The following is a 25,885-nucleotide window of genomic DNA, read 5'->3' as shown; positions in this document are numbered from 1 at the left end:
ACGTGCAGGTCTTCAGTGGACGTTTTTGTGGACAGATGAATAACACTGCACAGGCTGCACTTTCCCTTCCAAGCCTCCTGGATGAAGATACGTGGAAACAGAAGGGACAATCTAGGCATTAATTATGAAATGTGGAAAGCATAACAGGTCTCTCAGAAGGCTATTAAATATTGCTGGTAAGGTTTTGTGGGAGATTCAGGTGAATGGTTTGGCCTGGTTCATTTCTTTTGCACATATCTCCAAGTCCATGGCACAGCTGTAACTCCTCCTGGAAGCCCTCCCTCAAAGAAGGAGATGGGGGTTCATGCATGTCAGGAGAGACAGAACTGACTTCATTTCTTTTTCCCCCTCAATCTCTTTTGTTAGAGTCCTAGTTGTGCAGCAAGATTGATTTTATCAATTTAGAAGACGCAAGCATCAATGAAACAGCAGCTTTTATAAAGGACCAAAACAAAGCTAATTTAAACTTTTTTTTACCAGCTGTGCTGAAGCACCCAGGACAGGAAAATTAATAGAAGAAGATGTAGTTTAATGCTTACCAAGTGCATTGGCAGACAGCTGCTTAATCCTAGACTTGTCATGGCAACTTAAACCCTTCACTGGTAGGGATTCAATTCTTTTTATTTCTCTTGGGATTTTCGAAAGATCAGATAGAGAACATCACCCTTTGTTCACATTCATTCTCGATTGTCTTTCTAGAAAGCCATCTATGTTTGAGGCTTAGGTTAGCAATTCAGGAAGTGAAAGTCAGGTAACCTAACTCAGCTGCCGTTTAGTTTTTGCTAATACTGCACACACACACACAACAGGAAACCTTAAGCCAGATCCTCAGCTGGTGTCAATCAGCAATGGGATCCAACGGGGTCACTGGAGGAATGCTGGATGACCATAGCTCATAAGGCCACCCTTCATCATTCTCAGCACTTCCAGTTGTATTCAGTGTACATCATCGTGTAGTGCACTCTGGAGCATATTTTGCCCTGTTGGTAATCTAGATATGCCTTCACACACATAAGGAAAAGAGGGAATTTTCCTCTTGGATCCTGTGGTTTGTATTTGGTTTCCCTCTTTTTCTATCAGGTGAAACAGACCTATCTCCACCTTAAAGATAAGAAAGGAACAAAAAAGAGACCTTACACGTATCTGTTCACACACATATCCTACAAAGCATAGAAACAGCTCACACCTTTTCTGAATTACACGTTATGGGATGCCGCTATCACTGAGTTCAGGTGCAGCAGAACTATGTTCAGAGCCACAGCAGAAAAAGTGTTGCTTCTATGTAATGTGGCCTCAGTGATCTACACATTTATAACCTCAAGGTCTTATTATTGAAACTCCTCATATTCTGAAGCCACAGGCACAGAACACCTCCAGCTGGGACCAAATATGAGAGCCATCTGCTTGGCAGCAAGGGCTGCTGCAGGCTTGTCGCTCAGTTTTCCATTCTAACCACTGCAGCTCTGCACATGGTTCAAGTTTCTGTCTAGCCCTTGGTGTTGATGGGGACAATATCTCCCCTCACCAACATGGCACCTGGTAGAGCAATGAAACTGTGGATCAATACAAGGAGGCTTAATTCTCACCCAGTCATTTCTTCCTATGCAGCAAGACACATGCACACATACATGGGTACCTATACAGAAAAAAAGCTTGTAAAATAAACCAGGCAACAAATCCCCAGACCACTTTGCTGAATTGAGTTTTACTGAGATGCAAGGGAATGAAAGGACAAATTTCGATGCACACACTGAAGCCAGGCTGGAGTCCCTTCAAGAGGTGCTGAGGAGAGGCTGAGCACAGCAGTGTCCTGGGGAAGGTAGACACAAATGCTGTGCATTCCCCGAGTAACTAACCACCTTCTGCCCCTCCTCATTCTCTCTCCTGGCCTCTGGAGGTACCTGCCTTAGAGGTACATCAGAATATGGTCTCCCAAATAGCAACACATCAGCGGAGAGTCGGTTAGAAATGCAGGAAAGCCCATGCCCTTGCTCAACTCATTTTTGCAAAAGCACTGCCACACACTTATCCCCCCTCAGACTTTCCAGGGAGCAATTTTGCTCGTTGTCTGTAACTCCTTCTAGGACCTTCCAAGACTACTAAAATCTCCTCTCAAGCACTTTGTAAAGGTTTCTGCTCAGCATCCATGGAGCATACCAAAGCCTTCCTTTGCTCATAGCCTCACTTCCAGAGCCTACTCTTATGAACTACTTATGTAATCTTTCACCCATAACCTAGCTCTTAGCCAGAGGATCGCCCATTTTCCAGTTTTGTAACAGTGTCACAAAGGACATTCTGTCCCCAAACTACTTTCCTATCTTGTCTTCCAGTCAGACTTATAATTTTCATAGAAACTTTTTGTTGAGGAATTCAACAAGAGGATCCTGCATTTTTTTTGACATCAGCTGTGTTGAACATTTTAAAATTTTCAGGAAATTTAAATTCTCAATGGAAGGATTAGGACTGAATCTACCCTTATTCATATTTGAAAGGTTTATGCATATTTAGTTTAAGGCAAATTAATTTCTGTAACACATACTCATGATTTCATATGTGTAAAGGTATCTTGTTTCTAAACACTTTCTAATAATCCAACGTATCTGTAATGCCCAGGTCTTCAACTGTATTACACATTCATTACACTGACCCTGCATGGGCATTATAGCCAAAAATGGGTCTGGACAACTGAGTCTTCTGCAACAAAACCACACATATCTATGGATACAGCTAAACAAAAAACTGTTCTGTGTTAGGATGTTTTTCTTTTAGAGGTTATACAGGTTGATTTGCTATGTTCTTTCAAGTAATCCTGATAATTTTTTTGCTCATTCTTTTCTTCCAGATATTCCTACTTTGTGAAGTTCACGATACAGTCTAAGTATGTATGTTTTTACAAAGTATAAATCCTCCTCATTTCTCTCCTAAACTACCTTTTCTAGTTACTGAATAAAAATATGATCACTTGTGTCACACTCTATATATTAGCACTGGCTGATCAAAGACTAACTTTGTAAGACAAGTGTCAATATAAACATGTACATTTTAAAGAAGTTTAGACTTTGAACTGAAGGAATAAAAATTAGAACTGAAAACTCATCCTGACTTTTTGGCCATATTTTGAAAGAAGACAATGAGAGAAAAATTTACAGTTTATATGGTTGCATTATTGTGCTTGATATTGAAGTCCTGTGGACTTCTACAAAAGGTACAGAAACATCACAGTTGGAGAAGGAGCAAACAGAAGGAGCAAGACCAAACTGCAAAATAACTTGTAGAGAATACAGCTGTGGGAACTGTTTGCAGGACTTCACTGATGGAGTAAAAAAGAAACACAGTGGAAAACGTAACTGAACAACTTCATCTATTGTTTTCAGACTTATTTCCATGCAGACTCCTTAGAACCATCCTAAAGTTAGCACATTTGGTTCATAAAGAAACTAAAGAACCTCCTGAATATCTCTGTAATAAGTGAATCATGAAAACAAGGCTGGCTAGGTTACACATTAAATCTGTATCTTGAAACAGTTCATTTATTGGGAGAATTTTGTCCTGAATTTATCCAGATCTGTTTTAACAGAATGTACCAAAATGTCACTTCTGGCTGGAATCATACTCTATGTGTGGCATTCCTTATTTACCTAGCACTGGCTTTTTTTATTTTTAAATTGTGCATCTGGTCATTCATGGACCTGAAACTCTATAACCTTGATAGATTATCCTAGGAAAGTTAGCTGAAGATTTTTGAATCCATTTTCTATAAAAGGCTGTAAGAAAATTATTCCAATGTATTCAAGTATTTCAGTGTGCACTGAGCTGGTGAGGCTCTGATTTCTCTACATTCAGAGATCCAAACATAAGATAAAGCAGTGATACAAATCACTATTTAAATGTGCAGTTATAGCTCTGTACTAAACACAATAAAGAGTTCCCAGCAGATAGTATTTTTATTTGTGTGTGGGTGTACTGAAGTTCTGCATTTCATTCTCTAAGCAGCACTTAGCAATATTTATCCAGTTACTTGAGTTTTGCATAACACATATAGCCTTTACTTTTAGATACAATGTCAACTTTGGAATACCAATACCATAATATTCTTTTATAAAACCCATAAAGTCTGCACTGTAAAAATCAAGTATATCAAGTTAAAGTCCTGGCTCATTGTTTCAGATTTACACTGAACACTGTATGATAACTCCTGTCAATCCTTCAGCTCTTATCATAATAAATGTCTATAAAATTCAATGTGACTATGGGATATCTATACAATATTTTACTACATTTATGCTATGCCTACGTTCAACTTTATTGTCATCAATCTTATATCTGCAGGCCACCTTAATTCAGATTAACTTTTGGTGACTGACCAGTAAGAGACCAGTTTGAGACTGAGGATAATTCAACCAGCAGCATCCCACGCTCACTGTGCCTCGCTCATGTCCTCATTACTGCCTGTAAGTAAAGACTAGCTCAAAGGAGAAACAAGCAATGCACAGACCTATTCCTAGGAGGCTTGATAAGAAAGTCTCTGAGAGTACTCTCAAATACTCCAGCTGTTAAGCTTCCTGTATGACTTGCCACAAAGGGCAGTCCTGCTGGGTGGGATATGGGGAGCGCTCTGAGGCAGACGTTCCCTACCTTTCCAGGCACCAGCCCCAATTCCCTTGCTATAGCGTTTCACCTCCTGTTCCCCCAGATTATGTTCTTCAGCTGTGCAGATGGAGAGCAATGAGCCCCTCAGGCCCACTCAGCACAGTGTAACGGTGACTGACTATGTAGCTGCCTTGGGTGTCACACAAGCCTGTGCCACTTGCCAGAAGAGGACAGTGGCACTTGAGATGATCCCTGTATTTCAGCTATGCGGCAGTAGAATGTGGCTTATGTTTGAGCCCAGCCCTATGGCTGTTTAAGTCAAAAAACATCTTCTCCCTGCCAAATGACCCAAGCAAAACAAGTAATTAACATTGCAGCTGTAACTACACATTGAGAAAGTGAGATGTAGAGTCAGGCAGCTCAAGAAGGAACAGAAAGTATTTAAAGGTATTCCTCCCTATTCCTCTTAATCATCTAAGGGTGTGTCTATGTTAGTGTTTTAGTTTAGATCTGAGGGCAATTTTGTATTGACTCTCCCAATAGCCCTTTCTGTCCTTACGCTTCACATAGCAGTGTCCCAGTGCAAACTGGATACCTTTAGAATGAGGCAAAGCTGGAAGATGCTTTCCAGAAGTGCAGCTCATGCTCCAACCACTAACAGCAATTCACCACACAGGACCAATCTAGAGCTCATCCAATAAAACCACCAAAATGAATAATGAGGATTTCAGGTCCCCAGCAGCAACTGTTTTGCTCCAGAGATCTACTCCTATTGACTTGCACTACTGACTAATGTAGATATAGCTTAATTTGCATGCTTTCAAAACACAGGGGTATTTAGCTGCTGAACGCTTGCCAAGCAGAATATGACTATGTATTTTTTATCACATAGACCACCAAGACTAATCCCTTTGTATGATGGACATTTGTGCATCTTATTGATGTTCAGCATCATATTAGTTTCTTGGACAATGTCCATCATTCAGATGTTGCCCAGTGCACATGCTTATTTTCAAAAGAGTTTTCAGTCCACTGCTGTTTAAAAGATGTATTGGTTTACTGGTTTATTTTCTGGTTTATTACCAGTCTTTGATGTTACTGGTTATTACAAAGCTTCCATAAAGGCAGTTAATTACTCATGCCATTCAGAGATCTATTGAAGTTTGATTTAAGGCAGCAGATGCATTGCTCAATGAAGAGATCTGCAAAGCAAATTCTTTTTCACTCATTATGAAAAAGAGAATGCTTTGCAGAACATTTTGCTAATGGTGAAACAAACAGCACGTCTACACTAGGACTTTTTGAGGGAACACAAAGCCAAGGAAAGAGATATGAATTTCCAAATTTTTTCAAATCTGAAGGCTCTAGAGCAATACCTGGTAAGAACATTCCAAGACACTTTGGCAGTCAGGCACCCTGCCTGAAACTGAAGTTTGGTGTGCTAAGGAGTAACACTTCAAGTAACTCTTTGAAATGAGCTCCGTATTCTCACCATAAGAAGAAAGGAAAAGGTATCTAGCCTCTCCCCTTAGCAGGAGAATTGCTGTAATACAGTGTGTGGAGTTATATTAGTTGCAGAAGAAAGGTGACACAAAGGTAATAAGAAGGACTCTGAGGTCCTACAAACTGGACTTTTTGTGCCAGGCAGAAAGATTTAAAAGTTTGACATGCAACCAGCTACATGTGTTTCTGATGCTGAGTGGTGCTTGCTAAATTACTATTTTTTATTGTGAGAAAACTGTCAAGCTACAGTAATTATCACACTGCTGTCACATGGCTATATCCAGTGCTGCCATGTGAGAAATATTAGGGAAATACCGATTTTCATTGATTTCATTGACAGGTAAAAAGTAGATAGTAGCTATAAACATGTACGTATCTAAAATATTAATTCAAAATCTGCTTGTGAGTTTTGAAAAAGGTATCACACCTCAGCGAAAGAACTTATAAAAAGCTTTTTTGATGTGCTAATGACGTGCAGACTGACATGTGGAAAGCTGAGAGCCAAGTGTCAGGCTCCCAAATAAGATATCAAATTTTAGGAAGCTGAGTAAATGCAACAGACTGAGATTGGTGGGAGTTGTAGGCTTTCAGCAGCTCTCTAAAGTAGACTCCTAATATTTAGAAGCTGAACTGCACACTTTGTAAGTATTGGTCCAGCTGTTAAAAACATTGCAAAGATCAGTTCATCAAATTCCAATACAAATCTATTTGAAAGTATATGCACCTTAACAAATCCATGGCAAATACAGCCTTCAGCTTTTGACAGAAAAACAGCACCACAGAGTCCAGCTCTGAAAAAATGAAATCCCTCATATCGCTCCATACTGACTAAAAGAAAGATCATGCATCAGAATGCCACCAGACTATCGGAGTTGGTGGTGATAAAGTTGCTAATTCTGCAGAAGAGAAATGTTCAGGGATATGCCCTGCTCTTGCAACTCTATCTCACTATCTGAACATGTTCTTGCTAATGCATCTCTGACACAACCCTGCCAGGATGACACAGAGAGGTACTCTCTCAGGTCCAAATTCATTTAGAACTTCAGAAGTTAAAAGCAGCACTTTCAACTTCTGAAATTAAGAGCTGGCCAAACCAGTTAATGAAGCACTTGGGTCAGTGCCTGGTGAATAGACACTCCACATAATGAGCAACTTTGTCATCTTCGCCTCTGGACAGACTGAAATGTAGCTTGCGCAGAGTGAATACACTCCAATAATTCAACATAGGGAAGATACAGATGTGGATTACAGGCCTGGCTTCATTCAGATGCAATCCTGCAGTCTTCAGGATACTGGGTTGGCTTTTAACCTGTCTTGTTACTTGCGAGAACAACCACCAGATTCTTAAAATTAGATGACAACGCCAGAGAGAAAAGTACTCAGCATATTTGTATTATGTATTGCAGAAAGCTCATTTCATACTCAACAATACCACCTCTGACAGAGTATCTGTACAACGGACTTTGATCCAAACTTCTACACTTACTATTATGTTTAGTGTCAGTGTTTTGGCAGTATTCAGCACCCCTTTTTAAGGTCTCACTGCTATTGGAATGAAACCCCAATCTCTACTTCCCTTTCAGCTGACGTACAGAAACTAGCTTCAGAGCTATCAGCTTGATGGACGTCAAATCTTGAATGTCAGTCAATACACACAAACTTAATTCAGAAACAACCAAGATATTGCTTCTTGCATCCAAACACTCTTTAAAGCCATTAGATATGCCTGTTATGAGCTTTGATGGAAATCAAGTTGCTCCCATTCTCAGGTAGAGCATCTGAAGGTCATACGCTGCCCTTGGCATGCCCAGTATGCAATCAGTATTTAAAAAAAAAAATTTAATTCCACAGAATATTTTATGGGATGTAGCTGGTTTTGTTCCTTTTTAAACTACATTCTATACTATGAAACAGTTGTTACTTGATTGTTACAATACTAAATTATCTGGCTGTCTAAGGGATTTTCCATTTGGTAGATCAGTGTAAAATCCTGATATGCAAATCCTGTAAGATAGAAAAAAGATATTGACATCAGACCTAGAATTACTACACCAGTTACCAGTTACACAGTGAGTTGCTTGCCAGGCTGTTCTCTAAGATGGAAAATTGTACCTTGCTCAACACTTCTGTGTTTGCAGGAACACAAATGGGAGTGCTGTTGGGCTCTGGCGGAGAAATTGCAGTCTTCTCCACCCTTGGTTCACACAACCTCTCCCATTTACTCTTGTTAGAGAAGAGAGAAATCAGAGTCTCACTGGAATGCCAGGTAGTAACCTCCTTAGATAAAACAGTCACAGCCCAGTTGATATAACACAAAAAGATTTACTCATAGTTCATAGAAGAGCAAGCTGACAGAAACAAAAAGATGTTACACAGCAAATGCTTGAAAGGGAGACAAGGAAACCACTTTCTAACATTTTCCTACTCTTGGGTTACAAAATGTGTGTAGGTTTTTTACGTTATCCATCGCATGACAGGAAAGCTGTACCTCTCCCACAGACTAAAGCCCTCTCTCTGTCTCTTCCCGTCAGAGTTGTGAGTGTGACATATGGTGGCACTGTGAAATGTCCCTAGCAAACACCTCTATATATATATTTCTGTGTTTTTGATGTAAACTCTTCACAAATGATAGTCCACATAAAGTCTTCCTGACCTTGGAAGTCAGAGACAACATGTAAACACAGTATCTCTTCTTGAAACTAACGTATTGGTATGATTGTCCTGCCTCCATTTTATTCCTCGCTTTACACCGGTGTATGGGCTCTTTGAATCAGTGTGCATTTTCTTGGAACTATTTGGCCAAAAAAAAAAAAAACCCAAAACCCCCCTTGAACATGTTTTAATCAATTTGTGTTTATAAAAAATGATCATTAAAAGTCCAGTCTATAAAAGTCCATTACACCTCAAATGACCAGCCTGTAGCTTCAGCTTCTTTGTATAACAGAGCTCCTCCATATGAGTTTATTTGCTGAGGTGACTCACAGTAACAGGCACCCCAGGTAAGATTAAAACAGGGGAAATTTCTAACCACTTGTTGTATTTATTCAGTTAGCTCAATGCCTCTTTCAGGAGTGCAGTTAAAAACTCATCTTCACAGCAATGACAAAGTGTATCTCTGTGGGGTCAGTGAGAGAGAAAGACTGGGAAGAGTGCCGGCTGGCTTTTTGAGAGACTAGAGAGTGGCAGGAGGGTCAGAAGGAGCTCTAGAGGACTGACAATAGACGAAAGAAAATGAGACATTTTAATGGATTTTGAAGAGAGCTAAATTGAGTGGAGTTTTGGGTGAATGAGATAGACAAGAGGGGTCAACAGCGTTGTGAGGAAGTTGCTGTTGCAAAAGAGGGAGGAATCTGCAAAGTTCAGGTGCTGCATGAAGCTTTGGAGGCCAGTTATGATGGCCTATTTCTCTCCTTACCCAGCTTTTCTCCACTAACCCTGGTGAACGGGCTCCCATGGATACACCACTAAGCAATGATCCTCGCCCACAAAGGTTTCACCATCCCTCATACCCTGGGCTCTTACTGCCACCACGGGTATTGCACTGTTTCCTGTGACTACCTGGCTCTGCCTGCGACCAAAGCTGGACCTCCACCACTGCAGGGGTGAAATTATATTCAGGGTGATGTGTGCAATCTTCCTGTTCCTGGACACAGACTGAAAGATGACGTGCTGATAGCTTCAAACAGAAGGCATCTGGCAAGCAGGAGTTTACAAATTTCTGTCTGATTTAAGTATCTATGGAAAAATGCATACTTTAAAAATAAGATTAATCTAAGCCTACTTTATTTAATATTTATCTAAATATTAATATATTTCTTTAATGGACCTCATAAACATGAATGCATCTTTTGTGATGAGAAACAAAAATATTGTTTTACAGCATTAACTTGATTTCTGGAGCTGAAATCATTTCATTGTGAACAAATAAAACATCACATGACCAAAGTTTGAAGTAGAGTAGTACTTAAACAATGCTTATGTTTATAATCATAATATCTTTGTTTTCACATAATATACTACTTATATTCTGCCCTGCATTTGTGGCAGTAAGTAGATAGCTGGGTTTTGCGTGTCTATAAGAAGTAAGTTAGCCTTCAAAATACGTTTTACATATAGAAATAAGCCCCAAAGCACCCTCAGCAAATTAAAACACTTTAAGAGCTCTGGCCTAGCTGAATACCAGTTAAGATGAATTTGCCTATAGTAATGTCCTAGCTAAATAAACAAACATCATTAACTACAAACAATTTGCAATTCTTTCCATTTTATCAGATCCAATGCATTCTTCAAATGTAACAGAGTGTGACTTCCCTTGATCAAAATGGATTAACATAAGCATAGGTTTAGACTGTATCATTTAACAATCAATTTATTAAAGATGCATCTCTTGTTCGGTCATGGAAATGAAAGCCATTATCAACTGCCTGTGTTAATTTTGAAACAGATTACAGTGGAGATCCATATAACACATTAGTGTAAATGAGAGGTTTCCAGGGCTCCTCTTTCCATACTACAATCCAATAAGAACATATCAGTTCTTATTAAATAAACCACCAAAGGATTTTGATAGTTAAAACTACAACTACTTGCATTTGTTTATTTAGAATTATGCATGAACTAGTATGAAAGACTAGTCATATTAATATTGATGATAATTTCCTAAGAAAAGGCATGTAGTTGGTCTACAACCACAGATGGCAACATTTTTTTGTGAAAGCTGCGGAGCACAATTAAATGGAGATGTGACTATTTTAACCAGAAAAATGCAAAAATAACAGTTTATATCAGAGAAATTAACATGCACAAATTCAGATGACACGGTGAGGGTATGCAAGAAGCTACAAAGCAGGAACAGTCATGCTTTTCCAGTCTCACGGAAACAAAATAGCAAACATACGAAGCAACTAAATTCTATTGGCTGTGCTTGTTATTTTCTGCTTAAACTACCCAACCACTGAACGCTGCCACAAAGATCATATTTATAGGTTCAGTGCCTGCTTTCAGACTTTGCCTGGTACAGGTCCTGTTATGTCGGTTAAAAGAAGAGAAAAACAGAACAAAAAGCAACTTTTCTAGTCCAGGGTTACCTGAGTTGCTGACTACACACATATTGGAAAGAAGCTGGTGTTAGATCACATAAATCTCAGATTTACTTTTACTCTGTGTGCACTCATATTATACCCAAGAAAACCGCTTAGAAAATTAATGAGTATTTATTTAATGTTGTATATGTGATGGCAGATAGACTGAAAAATCAGAGTCAAAGTCAATTGTCTGAACCCTGGAAGAACAAAGTGATGGAAGTGTAGCTGTTGGGGCTGCAGAAGAGAAGACTAGAGAAGAACATGAAAAAAGTCAAAAGATATGAAGACTAGTTGCAAAGAACAAGGAGAAGATGAGTTCTCATGGTATCTAGAATCAACAGTAATCAGAAACATGAATATTTGGGTGAGCCTTTGCAAAAATCTTTGTAAAAGTAAATGGAGTGTTGCACTAGGATGCGCTAAGGAGAGTCTCTAATGGTCAATATTTTTAAGAACAGATACGATAAAGGCATATTGGTTAGACTTTGGCCAAGGGGACAGATTACATGGGAAATTTTAGTTTATGATGGCACATGAATACTAACAAAAAACCACTGCTTTAAACCAGCAGGAAATCCAAGCCACTCCAAGGAAAAGAACCAACCCACCCTCCTGAAATTAATACTGAAGTTCAGGGTGAAACACTGCCCCTGGTAAATGCAATGGTTTGGTACAGGCATATAGGGCAAACCAAAAAGTAGATGGCTTTGATTAACAGGGAGAATGGAGGAGAAGCATGTGGCACTGCAGACAAGTCTTAGAAACAGGGGAACCATAGCCCCAGGCAAATAACTTTTGTGATTTTTTCAAATAAGCACTAGAGAAAAGCCTTCACTATCTCATCAGCTCCTCCAAACTAGTTGCAGTAGTTCATGATGCACATATTTATCTTAGAAAGCAAAATAATATATTAGTCTGAGGAAGGAATTCTTATGTCTTACCTATACGTCTGTCACTAACACATCTGTAAAAGGAGAGTAAAAGTTTGTGTGTTGAGCTCATTAGTTTCCCGGTGCTCTAGAAATGCGAAGTGTAATACAAATACTAAAGATGAGTGAAAGGGTTGAAATTCTGGAAGAGGACAACAGGAAGGACAGAATACAATTTATAATAAAATGGAAGCCCAACAGATATCACGAAAGAACAAGCATGGCTGATGACTCATGAGTGAGCTAATGAGATCCTGCTACTTTTTCCTCCTCTGAGATGATAAGGCTGGGGGAGATACACTGTTGAGTTAGTCTTCTGGTCAATAAAAGGCCCATAAGACCCTTTTAGAAACAGTCATAGGAATTTGTTCCCTGAGAAGTCCTGCAGGCAGAGAACTGGACACTCAAATGGGCAAGAAAAGGGCAACAGGAGGTGATACTTTTGTTTCTCTGTCCCAAGTAAAATTAACTTTTCCCAGCTCTAGTAAGATTGGTCTCAGGGGCTAATATAAGTAATCCAGCAAATTCAATACGAGTCAAAGAGATGCCAGCTGCCAGAAGGCTGCTGCATGGCAGAAGACGTACTGGGAAAGGATCAAGGATACATGAAGTGTGTGGGATTCAGTTAAACCCATTAAAGGCAAGTGAGAAAAATTTATCGTTTCCCCCTTGCTTGTGCTCAGTGCTCTCTCCCTGGCTCAGTGACTTCAAGCTGATTCTGTTGAGATGCATAAGACAGCACAAAGTGCTAATCATTGAAGGGTCTGAAATACAGCAGGACTGCTGAAGCCAGTGGAGAGAGCAGCAGAAGACAATCTTGTCAGACTAGGAAGAGCAGCTGTCCTGAAGACTGAAGAGGCTTTTGTTTTTACAGTGGATGGCATCAACCAGAAAACACGCAAGACTTTGCCAGGCAGGGAATTGTGCTGAGGGACTCTAGAGTACATGCAGACTTCTGTTTTGCATGTTGAAGACAAGGAGCAAAATAAAACCTGTAAGAGGCATGAGACAAGACTTTTTTCACCTTCAGAGAGGTATGGGTTTCTTTCAACTCCTGGCACTAGGCACTGAAACAACAGGTAAAACTACAACCACAGGAACTTCTAAGAAACGATGCCTGCAGGCAACTCCCTTAGAACTGTCATCCTTTCCTAACCTTGGAGTCTGTGGAAAAGAGGAACCTTTCAGCAAGAGATAAGAGTCAGCAAATTAAAGCTGTCATAGACCAAAGGAAAATAAAGCAAATTCTAGTATGGGACTTGCAATAAGCCTTTTTCTTTCTTATTATCAGAGGAACTAGCTAGAGTATTTATAGTGCTTATAATTGTTACACCACCACGTAGAAAGGAAAGCTTTTGTTATGAAATCTTAGCCAAAGCCACTTAGTGATTAGCAGCTCAAAAATGGTACTTTAAACTCTATCCAGATATTAAATAGCACCATTGCAATGTGCTCTGGGCAAACAAGAGTAATTGACCTTGCCCATCTTGCAACAGCACAAAATTCAGATTGAAAGTGTTTGCTTAAACATGCACAATGTAGTCCAGGAGCAAATTTATTATGGAGCTGGTGGGACTGTAACCCTCCTTTTTCCATTTAACACTTTTTCTGTGCAACACATGGACTCCCACATAACCATTATTAACCTCTGGCCAGTCTCATCATTCAGATCAGGGCTAGATTTGTCAATCCACTGGGCTAATCTCAGGATGATGAAGGAGTATCCAAGTGTCACAAGATGCACACCTAATGAAATAAACTGATGGAACAATTCAAAGTCCTGGAAGCTATTTAGAAAAAGTTTATTAATGACCTCACTGTAAAGTGGCCTTTAGGGATATGAAATAAGGAATTATTGCACTGTGAAACTGAAGAGGTGATATTGATTTAAACACAGGTTCATTTTTTATAATTTAATTTTAATTTCTTAAATCAGCTGTATCCGTTCTGTTGTGCCAGATCCAATAAAAAATAAATTATCAGACCTATATTATTGTTACTCATGAGTTTTGAGCCCTGGGACACATGAATGCATATGCATACAACTCACTTTCAGTTGTGTAGTTCACTTGGCCCTACACCAGCTATCTAGAGTAGCTCAATGTATCATTACACTCTTAGTGTCCCAATGGGGTTTAATTTTAATAATTTGACTTATGTACTCAAGCCAGGAATAGTAGTGAGATAATGATTCATCTGATCAGAGTAAAATATATTAAAGAGTGTACCTTGCTATCATTCTGCTCTCTTTCTGTATTGCTAGAAGGATCCAGATTAGCTTTATTTTCACATCTGGAAAGTACTGTAATAGAAAATCCTATTGAATTGTACTCCTTGCTGCCAAAGAAAGCATAGTATAATTAGTACTATGATTGTTCCTGATTTTAGGACCATGCACACAAAAGACAGAAGGTAAAGATAAGAGGGTGAGTGTGTTTTCAGATTACATCTGAGAACACAAGAGTAATCATCATATAAATGAATGTATTTTTCTCAGTTGTCAGAGTTACAAGTCCCCATGTGTTAACAAATGGAAAATAACACATTCATTGCAGCCAATCTAAAATAATCCCAGTGTGAAGAACGCCAGTAGCAGACCTGCCAAGACATGCAGAGTCTCAGTGTGACCGCATAGAGTTCATTGGTCACAAATGGAGAAAAGCACACAATTACATTTGAATCACGATAGGCCTGCCAGCATTGCTATACCTGGGAATCAAAGTTTATACTACAAAATAGCAGAATATCACACCTGCATGTTGAGAGGCTTTCACTTGAATGTTTGAGAGCTTCTAAAGGTAAATCACTAAGCTGCTGAAAAAAGGTGTATACCTTGAGTCTTGACATAAGGAATAGCTGTTCCACCATATCTCTTGAATTCAGAGTCATTTGAAAAATTATGTCTTCTCTTGATCTTTAATAAACTCATTTGTCCCACGATCTCATCATACTTATATTTGTTGATTGAGAAAGCTCAACAGTACAAATTAAATGGTAATTGCTCACAGAATAAGACTTGCTAGTGAGTTTTCAGCTTGTTGAAATGCACAGATCTCTGTCCCAGGAGTGTCTTACTAGAAACATCTTGGTTAAGTTCATGGCTTAACTGTGTCTTACACTTTCTCAATTAATAAGATTTCATAACCCCTGAGGTTTATGTGCAACCAAGATTTGTCAGTAAGTTTTGAACTCAGGATACCGAGGAAGAGTAACTACTTTGGCTAATAAATCTCTCAAGTAACAATTAGTTTTACCAATATTTTATACATAGTTTATAATTCCGTTAAAATTGCCAGATGCCTTCTTTAACACTTCAGCCAGACACACACATAAGGTTTAATTCTTAGAAACAGAGAAATTTGCCCTGCCTGCTGAAATTGTGACCAACAGTTTTTTGCCAATTAAAGCTGTGTCACTCACAGAAGTGACCAGCGCTCCTTGCTAACCTCCCTGCACTGACAGCACAACTGGCATCCAGTCAAACCCCAAAGACTTCATCCTGATCTACTGAAGCAAGGAACAAACTGCTGCAGGTGCAGGCCTGGGAGATTTTAAATGGAGGTAAAAAGGGGGTGAAAAAAAAAAAAGGAAAAACAGATCTTTTACATTCTTTATTGATTCTCTATATACCATATTCTAGACTTCCTTTTCACTAGCTCTGAGATTTAGCTAATAAAATGTTGACTAATCAGTTCAATTAGGGAAAGACTGACCTCATTTCACCTGTTGTTGCCTGAGGATAACAGGTTTGAACAGAGTATAAGAGGCCAATAGTGTGCCCACAGTTAAGGAGAGAGTTAGAATTTGGGTTTTTTTTAAACTACACTATCTAAAGAGCACACTGCTCTGAAAAACAAAAAATGATGGAATCTAATTTCATCTATTCTGTCCTTATGTCCACATATCATGTAGATTTATTCCATTTTATAATTTGCTGGGCAGTTGTGTAAATTAAAATATATCCTGGTTCATTTTGAATTTTATACCTGAAGTTTGGAGTTATCACAGTTTCCATTCTGGCATTTATGTATATTTGACCTTGAGCAAGGTAAAGCGGCCAAGAAATCCTGTTCATCTGTCTGCAACTTAGTTATTATCCAGATTCTCATGCTTTTCCTGGACGGTACTTCAAGTAACTCCATCAAAATGAATAAGGTAGTACTAAGTGTATGGTATTGGTAACATCAGAATACACCATCCATGTCTTCTCTGCAGTATTCTCTGCAGTCCTTTGCTTATACTAGAATTCATTAGAATTTGTTATAGTTTAAGAAATGCATTTTAGAAATGACTCAGTCAAGAACTGAGATAATATTAGTTTATATTAAAGGGATACTGCCAAGGAGAAACAGCATGAGTTTTTCACTCTTGTATTTGCAGCATTTCTTCCTTTCCCTCAGTTTGAGCATCCAACCTAGACTGGTTTATCTCACTTTGATTTTAGTGGTTTTTCTTCTTTGGCTCCTTTTCCACCAGTACAATACTGCTGAGCTTCCAAAACTGTGGGAGACTTTAAAACTCAAACCAAAGATATGTTCAGAAAACCTTTCAGTGGTGAAAGCATTTCTATTCACATTAAGGTTTTTTTCTTTTTTTAATTCCTGATTTTTCTTTAAAAATCTCCCATTCATGGCTTAAATTGATTGACAATAGATCTGAAAATTATCACTGAATAGGGTAGCTGGATGAGTCAATTGCTTTTCTTTCATATTTCTGAGTTTTACTCCAACATCACAATGTTGTACAGGCCTCTTAATTAACTTCAGCTTTATAAAAGAGGCATGTTACTACACAGTTTAAGAAATACTAGTTATACAAGAATGGGGAAAAGAAACAAGAGAAACTATCACAAAATAATCTGATTGCCAGTTTTACAGACTTAAAAGCAGCTTCTTTTTCATCAATTAAATTAAAGGATTACAATGCTACTTCTGTTATTAGCAATGGATCTGCTACAATACATTGTCCCTAGAGAAATGTTAATCAGATTAAATTTTAGAAATAACAACAATTAGTGGGAAAAAAGTAATGAATAAATCAAATGATTACTCTCCTTTTTGCACTGTTTTATATATATATATATATATATATATATATGTTGACCAGAAAGATACAATGCAAAGCAGATTTTGAAGAGAAAACTGCAATTCCTGCCTATTCAGACCTTTAAGTCTACTGTACCTTGTCTTTTGAGGCATCTCATTCCCAGAAAAGAAAAGAGAGCTGGATCTCTTAGGCAGGAAAAACACAAGCAAAGTAGAAATGGTTCTTTAAATTAACTAAAATTGTACTCTGCTCCAGGTTTACAGATATCTTTCTTCTGTCTCTCTTGCAATAGTATTGTATTAATTTGATTAACTTGTAATTGAAAATGTATTTTGGAGATTTACAGTGTGATCTTGGGAACTGCAGCTGACCTTCTGGTATTCAAACAAAAGCATACCGCATGCTGCACCTAAATCTGTCACTTAAAAAAAAAGCTCTGTTGTATCTTGACTTCCATTAAAAGTAGCCTGTTCAACAGCAAAAGATAAGCATAACAACATCTACCCTCCTCACCAGTAGTTTTTTTGCTGGGTTACTTTTTAAAAACTTTTTTCCCACAATAATCCATGGAAATATGAGTCTGAATCAACCTACCAAATATCACAATGTGCATATTTTGACTCTAGAAAATCTAAGATCAGAATATAGAGATATTTCTCTGGGTTCTCCGGTCCTTTTCCGCCCTCCAGCTCCCTGCTGAGGATGCCACTCCCCCAACAACTAACCAAAGGTCTTTTCTTACTAACCTCTCTCTTCTCTTCCTCTCGTTCCACTTTCATGTGATCAGTTATCATTTTGACCATTACTGTTCAAGAGATGTCTTCAATCTGCAAACACTTTACGTAAAAAAAGGCAGCAACCGTCTATTTTTCATCCTTTAGTCCTGAAGTACATTAGTGCCACCTGCACTCCAAAGAGTCTTTGTAATTCAGCATTTGTCTGCCTAAGAATAGTTTGGGATTAGTTACTTATTGAGATGTGGGGTGGGATACCTCAAGCAAAAATTCCTACAGGGATTGGACAGAAAGATCCCCGATAAGAAATTCAGAACTCATTGACTTCAGCTGTCACATAGAGGAGACCTTCTCACAAACTCTCCCAGTTTTCACATGAGTATGTCAGATTACACAGTCACTCAATAGCATCACACAGAAGAGCTCACATAAGCAAAGGCGATGCATGTTTTGCTTGAAGGCAGATCTGCAATAATGCTTTAAGGAAGCAAATTCCACTTAGATCGAGGATAAACAAAATTTTAAGACTTCCTCTTCCCACATTTCCTTCAATAAAAAAATTAAAAATACATGAACAATAAATTAAATATGCACTTCTTATATATGCTGCTTTTACTGTTGAAGACCACAAACATTCAGCATGACCACAGAAAAAGTTTTGAACCCATTTCTTTAAAGGTTTTCTCACTTGGCTCTGTAAGCCTTTTGCATTGCAAACTTGTGTTGCAAACCATTTATATGGTCTCAGTAGAAGAGAGTTTTTACTTTTTAAAAACTGCAATTCTGACTAGACTTTAAGAATCTAGGGAGTGTATTGGAGTCCAGGGAGTCTTGATGTCATTATTGTGCTTCTGCAGATTACAGGTATATTCATTTTTAGAAGACATTTCTCTGTTAGCTGTTCTATATGAACAGATGTAATTTCTTATTTCCCGAGAAAAGTTCCATGTCCTTTCCGAAATTTTGCAGACTTTTAGCACGTAGTCTTACTGCTTTGTGGGGCATTAGCACTGTTCAGAAAACCTGCAATGGCGCTGATGAAACCTAACAATCTATTGGCTTAAAGATCTTTGAATTTGAAAGGTAGTAAAATAATGCCACAAGATTGGTAACAGCCATCCTACTAAACTGTATTAGAAAAAATAATAACTGATTTGATTAAATCACTGTTGCTTGTTTGTAATGTTGACTTGTTAAATCAAGTGACTTTCTCATTCTATGATCAGAAGCTACTATCAGTTATTCATGTACCTTCCATGATAATTATATACATATATTAACATTAATATAAAAGCATTAAAGAAAATTATGCAGACTCCAACTTGAAGGTAGTCTTTCTCAAAGGTAGTAATTTTCTAGGATGGATGTAATTATAAAGAATGTGCTGACAGTAAGAGACATGGGATCAGATTATCTTTAAATAAAATGGAGTCTCATCTCTTCCTATTACTTCTGGACATGGCTCTTGAAAACTGACTGAGATGCCATCTAATACTTAGATTGTTAGAAACAGTAATTATAATATTCAATTATCTGTGAATCTTAGAATTCTTTAATATTTCCAAAATGTCTTGAATTAATATTGGAAGCATTAATAAAACACAAATTAACCATTTTCCCCCGGGAAATATTATTTAAATAATATAAAATGTCTTCCTTATTATTAAAATAAAGGATTTCATATCAAGTCTGACCCGACCTTTTCTTTTGGAATTGAACTCCATCAATACATTTTTCTGTAGATTCATTTTAGTTTGGCACTTGAGCTTTTTCTCACCATTTGCAAATACAGAAACCACTGATCTGACCAAAAAAGATTAAAGTCAAGGCTATAGCTTTTTTTGAAGTAGTTTGTTCAAGGTGAAGCCAGACCATAAAAGGATAAGACTCCATATGTGATGCTAAGATACTGAAGCAATCTATTTTTTTCAGGAAATAAACTTTTAAAATTTATGAAAACATTCTTAAAGGACCATTGAAATGAATGTAAAACTCACCAGGAAATAGCCACAACATCTCTAACTCATGTATTTTAAAAAGATGCTTTTAGCTAACATCGCAAACCTGGTTTTATTTCTCTCTCTGACGGTTCTTCCCTATTAGTGATTATGTTTAGCAACAACAACATGACACTGTGTCCAGTGTAGGAATCTGTGTAATTGGGTGGAAAGTATTGATAATGAGACCTTATTCCAATTAGGCAGATACAGCGCAGAACTTACTGGATCAGCAAAATGTGTCAGGAACATTTCAAGGACACTTTGCACTCTGAAAAGCACAAAGATACTTTTGTACGTAGAGAAATTTCCTCCATCAGAACACTTTTGGCTTTCTAATGAAACACAAGACTACCTTGAATTAACATTAAATCAAATCTAAATACCAAAGAAATTTGTCAAATGGAAATATTAAGATTTCTATAAACTTATTTGCTCATGTTACATATAAAGCAGTACTTTCTATTTATACTGTATGAAAAATCCATTCAAATGATCTGTTTATAATAAGTATATGCCATAGAACAGGATGACAAAATGTAGCTTTTGGAAATTCTGTGAGTACATTTCTTAACTTTTTCATTTCAACATCAATGTTTTAACGTTTCATGATATTTAACATCATTTCATCTCCCTGAAAGAGAGAGAGAGAGAAAAATAAAGACACTGGAGATTGGTTAGCATTTAAATTTTCTTAATTTGGAGCCACTATGCTTTAATTTCTTAGGATGATGGGGTTAATACAGAGAAATTTTAGAAATTCCTTAGAACTATTCTGTAATATCACAAGTTTTCAAGCATCTTATTTCCTGGAAAACAGCACTTCCAAATCTCAGTTTGAAATCTTTCTATGGTCTTATTCATATTATACCCAGAACTATGCTTTTAACAACCATAATTCAGTGCTAAGTGAGTTTCAGACACTTTTTAGTAGTAGTGTGAAAAACACATACTTTTAGCTTACTACAGCTAAGTTGCATCAAAACTCCCATCGTGAAGCAAGTCTGTCCTGTCAAAATCCTAAACCTCCACAAAGCTTCAAACAAAATAATTCTCTCTCCAGAAAAATCAGTGTTTCTCAAACAATTAAACCAGTCTGAATTTCCCACAGACAGGTATATAGGAGCGACCAAACTTTCTGACCACAAAACACGTTCCAAAACCATGTTGTGAAGAGCTATCAACACATTACACAATTTGCCATACGTTAGAAAAGTGAAGGGAAAAGGAGGGGCTATGAGAGTAGTTCACAGGTGAGTTACGACAATGATTTCCTGGGGAACTAATAACATTCCTGTAGGGTGAAACTGGCCAGGCATGCTGGTAACCCTGGTGAACCAGTGCTGCTGGCTGCAGAAGCTGCTCCTGGCTCACCCTCTTCCACAGAACCTGGCCTCTGGATTACACAGCAGCTTCTGGACAGCCCAGCCTTTCAGTGAGCCATGTAGTATGGTCACAGCACATGAGCCACACGTGATCTGCATGTTGAGTTACAAGTGATTCAAGAGCTGCAGGTTGGCCACTGCTGCCATTGACAGCTATTGAACTTCTGGATTACTTGTTCTACATCAAAGCATGGAAGTATCTGTTCTGAACCTTTATACAGTTCAACAGAGTTAGCTGAAGGGGTTTTTTTTGCTTGCCCTGACAGAGAAGCTCTCTCTAATATATCTCTTGCCAAACTGTAACCATAAAACCTCTCCAAATGTGAACTTGAAGGATTTCTAGAGTGATTTCTGCACCAGAAGATACTAGCATGTTGCAGCTATACGATTTGGATTCTTAGTTGAAATGATACTCCTGAATACATACTGCGTTAAGTATGATGCACACCACCTGGCTTCCCCTTTTCTCTTCTGATATGCATTTAAGACTGGGAACCCTACTGTGTGTATTTGACTTATTGAAAATTTTAATAAAAGAAGACAATAAAAGCTGTTCCATTTCCACACATTTCTACTGAACTCCAAATGTTCAGAGCATTGTTGTATGTTACCGTCTCTCTCTAGTGGACCCAAAGGGACTGTAAATAACACTCAGCCATTAAACATCTTAATTGGAAAGCCTGCTGAGAAAGGCCTGCTATAAACCAGTGGTACAAGAGTAACTAACGCATTTTAATACAATGGCTCAGAAGACAGGATAGCTCTAGGGACCAGGGCAAACAACAGTTTCAGCTCACTGGATAGGACTCAAACCAAGCGAGGATTGACCAGAAGTCACTGCTTTCCTGATGGCTACGTGATAACCTAAGTGAAATGAGGCGGTAGTCTCACTTGCATGGTATGATCCCAATGGACATGCATGTATTTAAAAACACTATGACAATTGGTGCTAACTGGTCTCTGAGTGAACCTGTACAGAGGTCATAACTACACTTCTGTCCTAAAAGTAGCAGGTCCACTTGAGGCAGGGATGCACTGTAAATGGTTCTGTCTGATTCAGCAGTATCTGCTAATAAAATAATACTTTTTTTCACAAACATTTGTTAAACATCATCTCTAGCTAGCTCCCCTGCCTGCTGCAGCCTACTTCTCAGGATGTCTGGGTGCCAACTCCCCACCACGTCCCACCAACGTGGGTCGAGAAATCCCTCCTCCTGAGTATGAAACTATCTGTTATTTGCTAGCATGTCCCTGGGTTAAGCAAGCAGTGCCAGAACTTTGCCCTGCCAGTGCCCTGGTCATCTTTGCTTTTTGAACAGGAATATCAAGCTTCCAAGGAAGTTATCAAACCAACACTCAATATGCTCTATGAAATGCCGTAGGCATTCATGGTTCACCTTACCTACCATTCAGGAGCACTAAACACATAATAGACTTTCTTTAAAACATTGCAGCTGCAAGAGGCCAGAGTGCTTGGACAAGGCTCTGAACTCCGAAGCAATGATTTCATCATCTGAATACGGCCAAGTCTCCAGTGGAAACTCACAACAGACCAGGTAATTATATTATGGGCATTGCTTTAACCTATCAGACTATTTCCATTTCTTTGGATAGATAGATAGTAGAGACAGTATTTACCACGAATTTGTGTTCTATAAGTATCTGAGATGCAACTATATTTTCCTGTACTTAGAACTTAAGAGTAGTAAAAGTTGTGATTGAGAAACCAAGTTGTAACTACTAGATACTGTATATTCAGATAACTATTTGACAGCCTGGCCTAGATTTTGACCTCATTCTTGAGAGAAATGAATGCTGTATTATTTCATAAAAAAACCTCCCACGATATCCATTTATGTTGAAAACAGATCATGATGCAAACTTGCAGTCAAAGATGATAAGCTTTTCTCTCTAAAATAATTTTGGGTTATGCTTTCATTTTGAGAAATGTGTCAGTGTTGGGGTCAAAATTAGCAGTTTGTAAGGGAAAATTTATTTTCTTATTCTTGATAAAAATGGGGGGGTCTGTGACTCAGCTGGTGTAAAACTGATAAGGAAAACAAGTATACCAGCAAAACACAACTCATTATGTGAAAGGAATAGGAGACTGGTGATGTCTTTAACTATTTTTTTTATTTTATTTTAAATGGATAGAGCACTGTACAGAAATGGGTAGATAAACATTCTGTTATCTCTTAGCAGAATTAAAACTTGGCCTTGGACTTTTTCCAAGGTGGACATAAATTTCTTTTATTTCTGCCTTTAAAGTATACAGGAATAGGTGTAAAGCTATCAAACTGAAAGTGCACACAGTGAAGGCAATACTAATCTCCATTTTTTCCTGGTAACTTTTAAAGGATTGAGGAATTAAGGTCAGAAGAAATGCTTAGCTGACACACAGTTCATTACCCCATATGAGAGCTAGTTGGGAAGCGAAAGGCCGCTTCTGAGCAAGAATTGAGGTTTTGGAAAATATTATGCCTCAACTTAGGATGAAAATCTTAAACCTCAAGGACTTCCACTTAAGTGAAAAATTGGAATATTTTCTCTGGGAGCATCACAAGATTCCCACTATGGCTCCAGTTCAGGGCTTGCAAAAGGCAAATCCAAAAGAGCATGGAGTTTTTTGTTGTCAGTGACTGATATTTTGAAATAAAAGCAGGCCTCACAAGAAAATTTTGAATTAGGCCCATCTAGTAGATAATGTGAAAAGTAGAAAGGTACTACAAAGCATATTTCATGTTAATAACGTTGCTTTGCTCAATGAGATGGTCTGTGACAAGAGGGTCTTGATGGGTACGGAAAAGATTTCTAAATGCTACTTGATACTTTTAAATGCTACTTGCTACTGCCTAGCTGATTGAGTGTCCAGTCTGATATACTTGAAAGAGATATTAATCGCCAAAAAGACTTTTCCTCCTCTGAAAAGCCCTACATGTGTGTCTGCTGCATCCAAGAAGAGATAGATGTGATAATTAATTTTGCCCCAGACTCTTTCAGCCATTTAAATCTTTAAATTTTCTGAATTTTGACAGGAATTATGCACACAAGGAAGTGATGAATAGAAGTCTGCATTCATTTCCCATTAGCTGCAATTCCCTCATAAGACTGAGGGTGTCACTAAGCAAGCTACTCTTTCATATTGCAAAGGGCCAAACCTGTTGCCGCGTGACCTATTATTTGTTGGGATCCCCCCACCCCATTCCTAATTCCTTCCTGCAGAGCTGGGGCTGGCAAGCAGGGGGACACCCAGCCCCCCTGCAGCGCTGACCCGAGATGGGCTGCAGTAGGCAGCTCCTGCCCTACCAGCTGGAGGATTTCTGCCCTTGAGCCCCCCTCGCTGCCCACCACTCTGCCCAACCAGTTGAGATTACAAACCTGCCTCACAGTCAGGCTTGTTGGAAAATTCCTATTTCTTTGAACGCAAAACCAGTTTAGAGCTAGATTAGCAACAGTATAGTCTTTTAAAGGTAGCAACCGAAACGCAGCATGGACTACAGCGAAGATGACCCAGCGGGGAGTCGTGCCCTGCGTGGGTGGTAGGCATAGCGCTCAAGGTCTCGTGGCTGGGGACGTTCACCCCCCTCCGCCCGGACGGGGCGATGCCTGTTCTCGGTTGGCAGTAGCGTGCCCCTGGGGCCATCTTGCGAAGCCCTCCTAGGGACAGCGCTGTGCCGGAGGCTCCGCGCGTGCACCAGCACGGAAACACCAGCCACGCAGTAGCCGAGCTACAGCAAGTAACACAGGGCGCCCTTTCGTTCTTCACTTAGCGTCTAGTTCTCGGAAAAACTTAGACAATGGATACAGGTTCCTGAACGTGAGAAAGGATGATGAGTATCAGCCCTTTCTAAGAAACATCAGCTTTTATTCAGACCCTAACTCCCATAACCTGTGAACTGGGTTACGCCAGAACAACTGCCTGGCCCCAGGCAGTCCTCGTTTGCCCTTGCACGTCTGGTTGTCACCAGCGGCCACCTGCACCCCTTCCTCCTCCAAGCGGAAGAGCACACCTAGGCAAAGTCCTCAGCAAGATCCGGGGGCAACCGCACACACGCCTGCAGCTCAGGAATGAGCTTCGGGATTTAAAGAACTGGTATTAGCAACACGGTCACTACATCATATTCTCAAAGCTGGCTGTCCTTGTGCTCGAAGATGCTCTAATTCGGACTGATTTTATGGCAACATTACCCTGCTAACTATTGATTTATTCCTCTAATGTTGCTTTCTCTTTCACAGGTTATTAACCCTATCATTCCCCCACCTGTAGAAACACCTATATTTTAATGATTACAAAGCAGATTGCACTGGGGTGTTTTTTCTTCAGTCTAGAGCATGGAAACAATTGTAATGTTTTCTAGTTTATAGTACATATTCTGCTACAAATCAAGGCTTTGCCCTGGAGCACTTTTTTTTTTTTTTTAATAAAAAGGTTGTCTGAGCTTTTCTGTCAGTAACTGACCATCTCTGCTAAATTCTGTAGTTCCTTTCTGTACATATGCAGTTTATTCCTTTTCACCTGTGTCTTCTTAGAGTCAATTTAAGACGGGGCCATTGAGGGTCTACAATCTCAGTACACTGATTGCCTGACTTGCTGCAAAAACTTGCAGGACTTGCCTT

This window comes from Apteryx mantelli, chromosome 6 (genome assembly GCF_036417845.1).
Source record: "Apteryx mantelli isolate bAptMan1 chromosome 6, bAptMan1.hap1, whole genome shotgun sequence".
NCBI lineage: Eukaryota > Metazoa > Chordata > Aves > Apterygiformes > Apterygidae > Apteryx > Apteryx mantelli.
Note: the sequence above shows the minus strand (reverse complement) of the source record.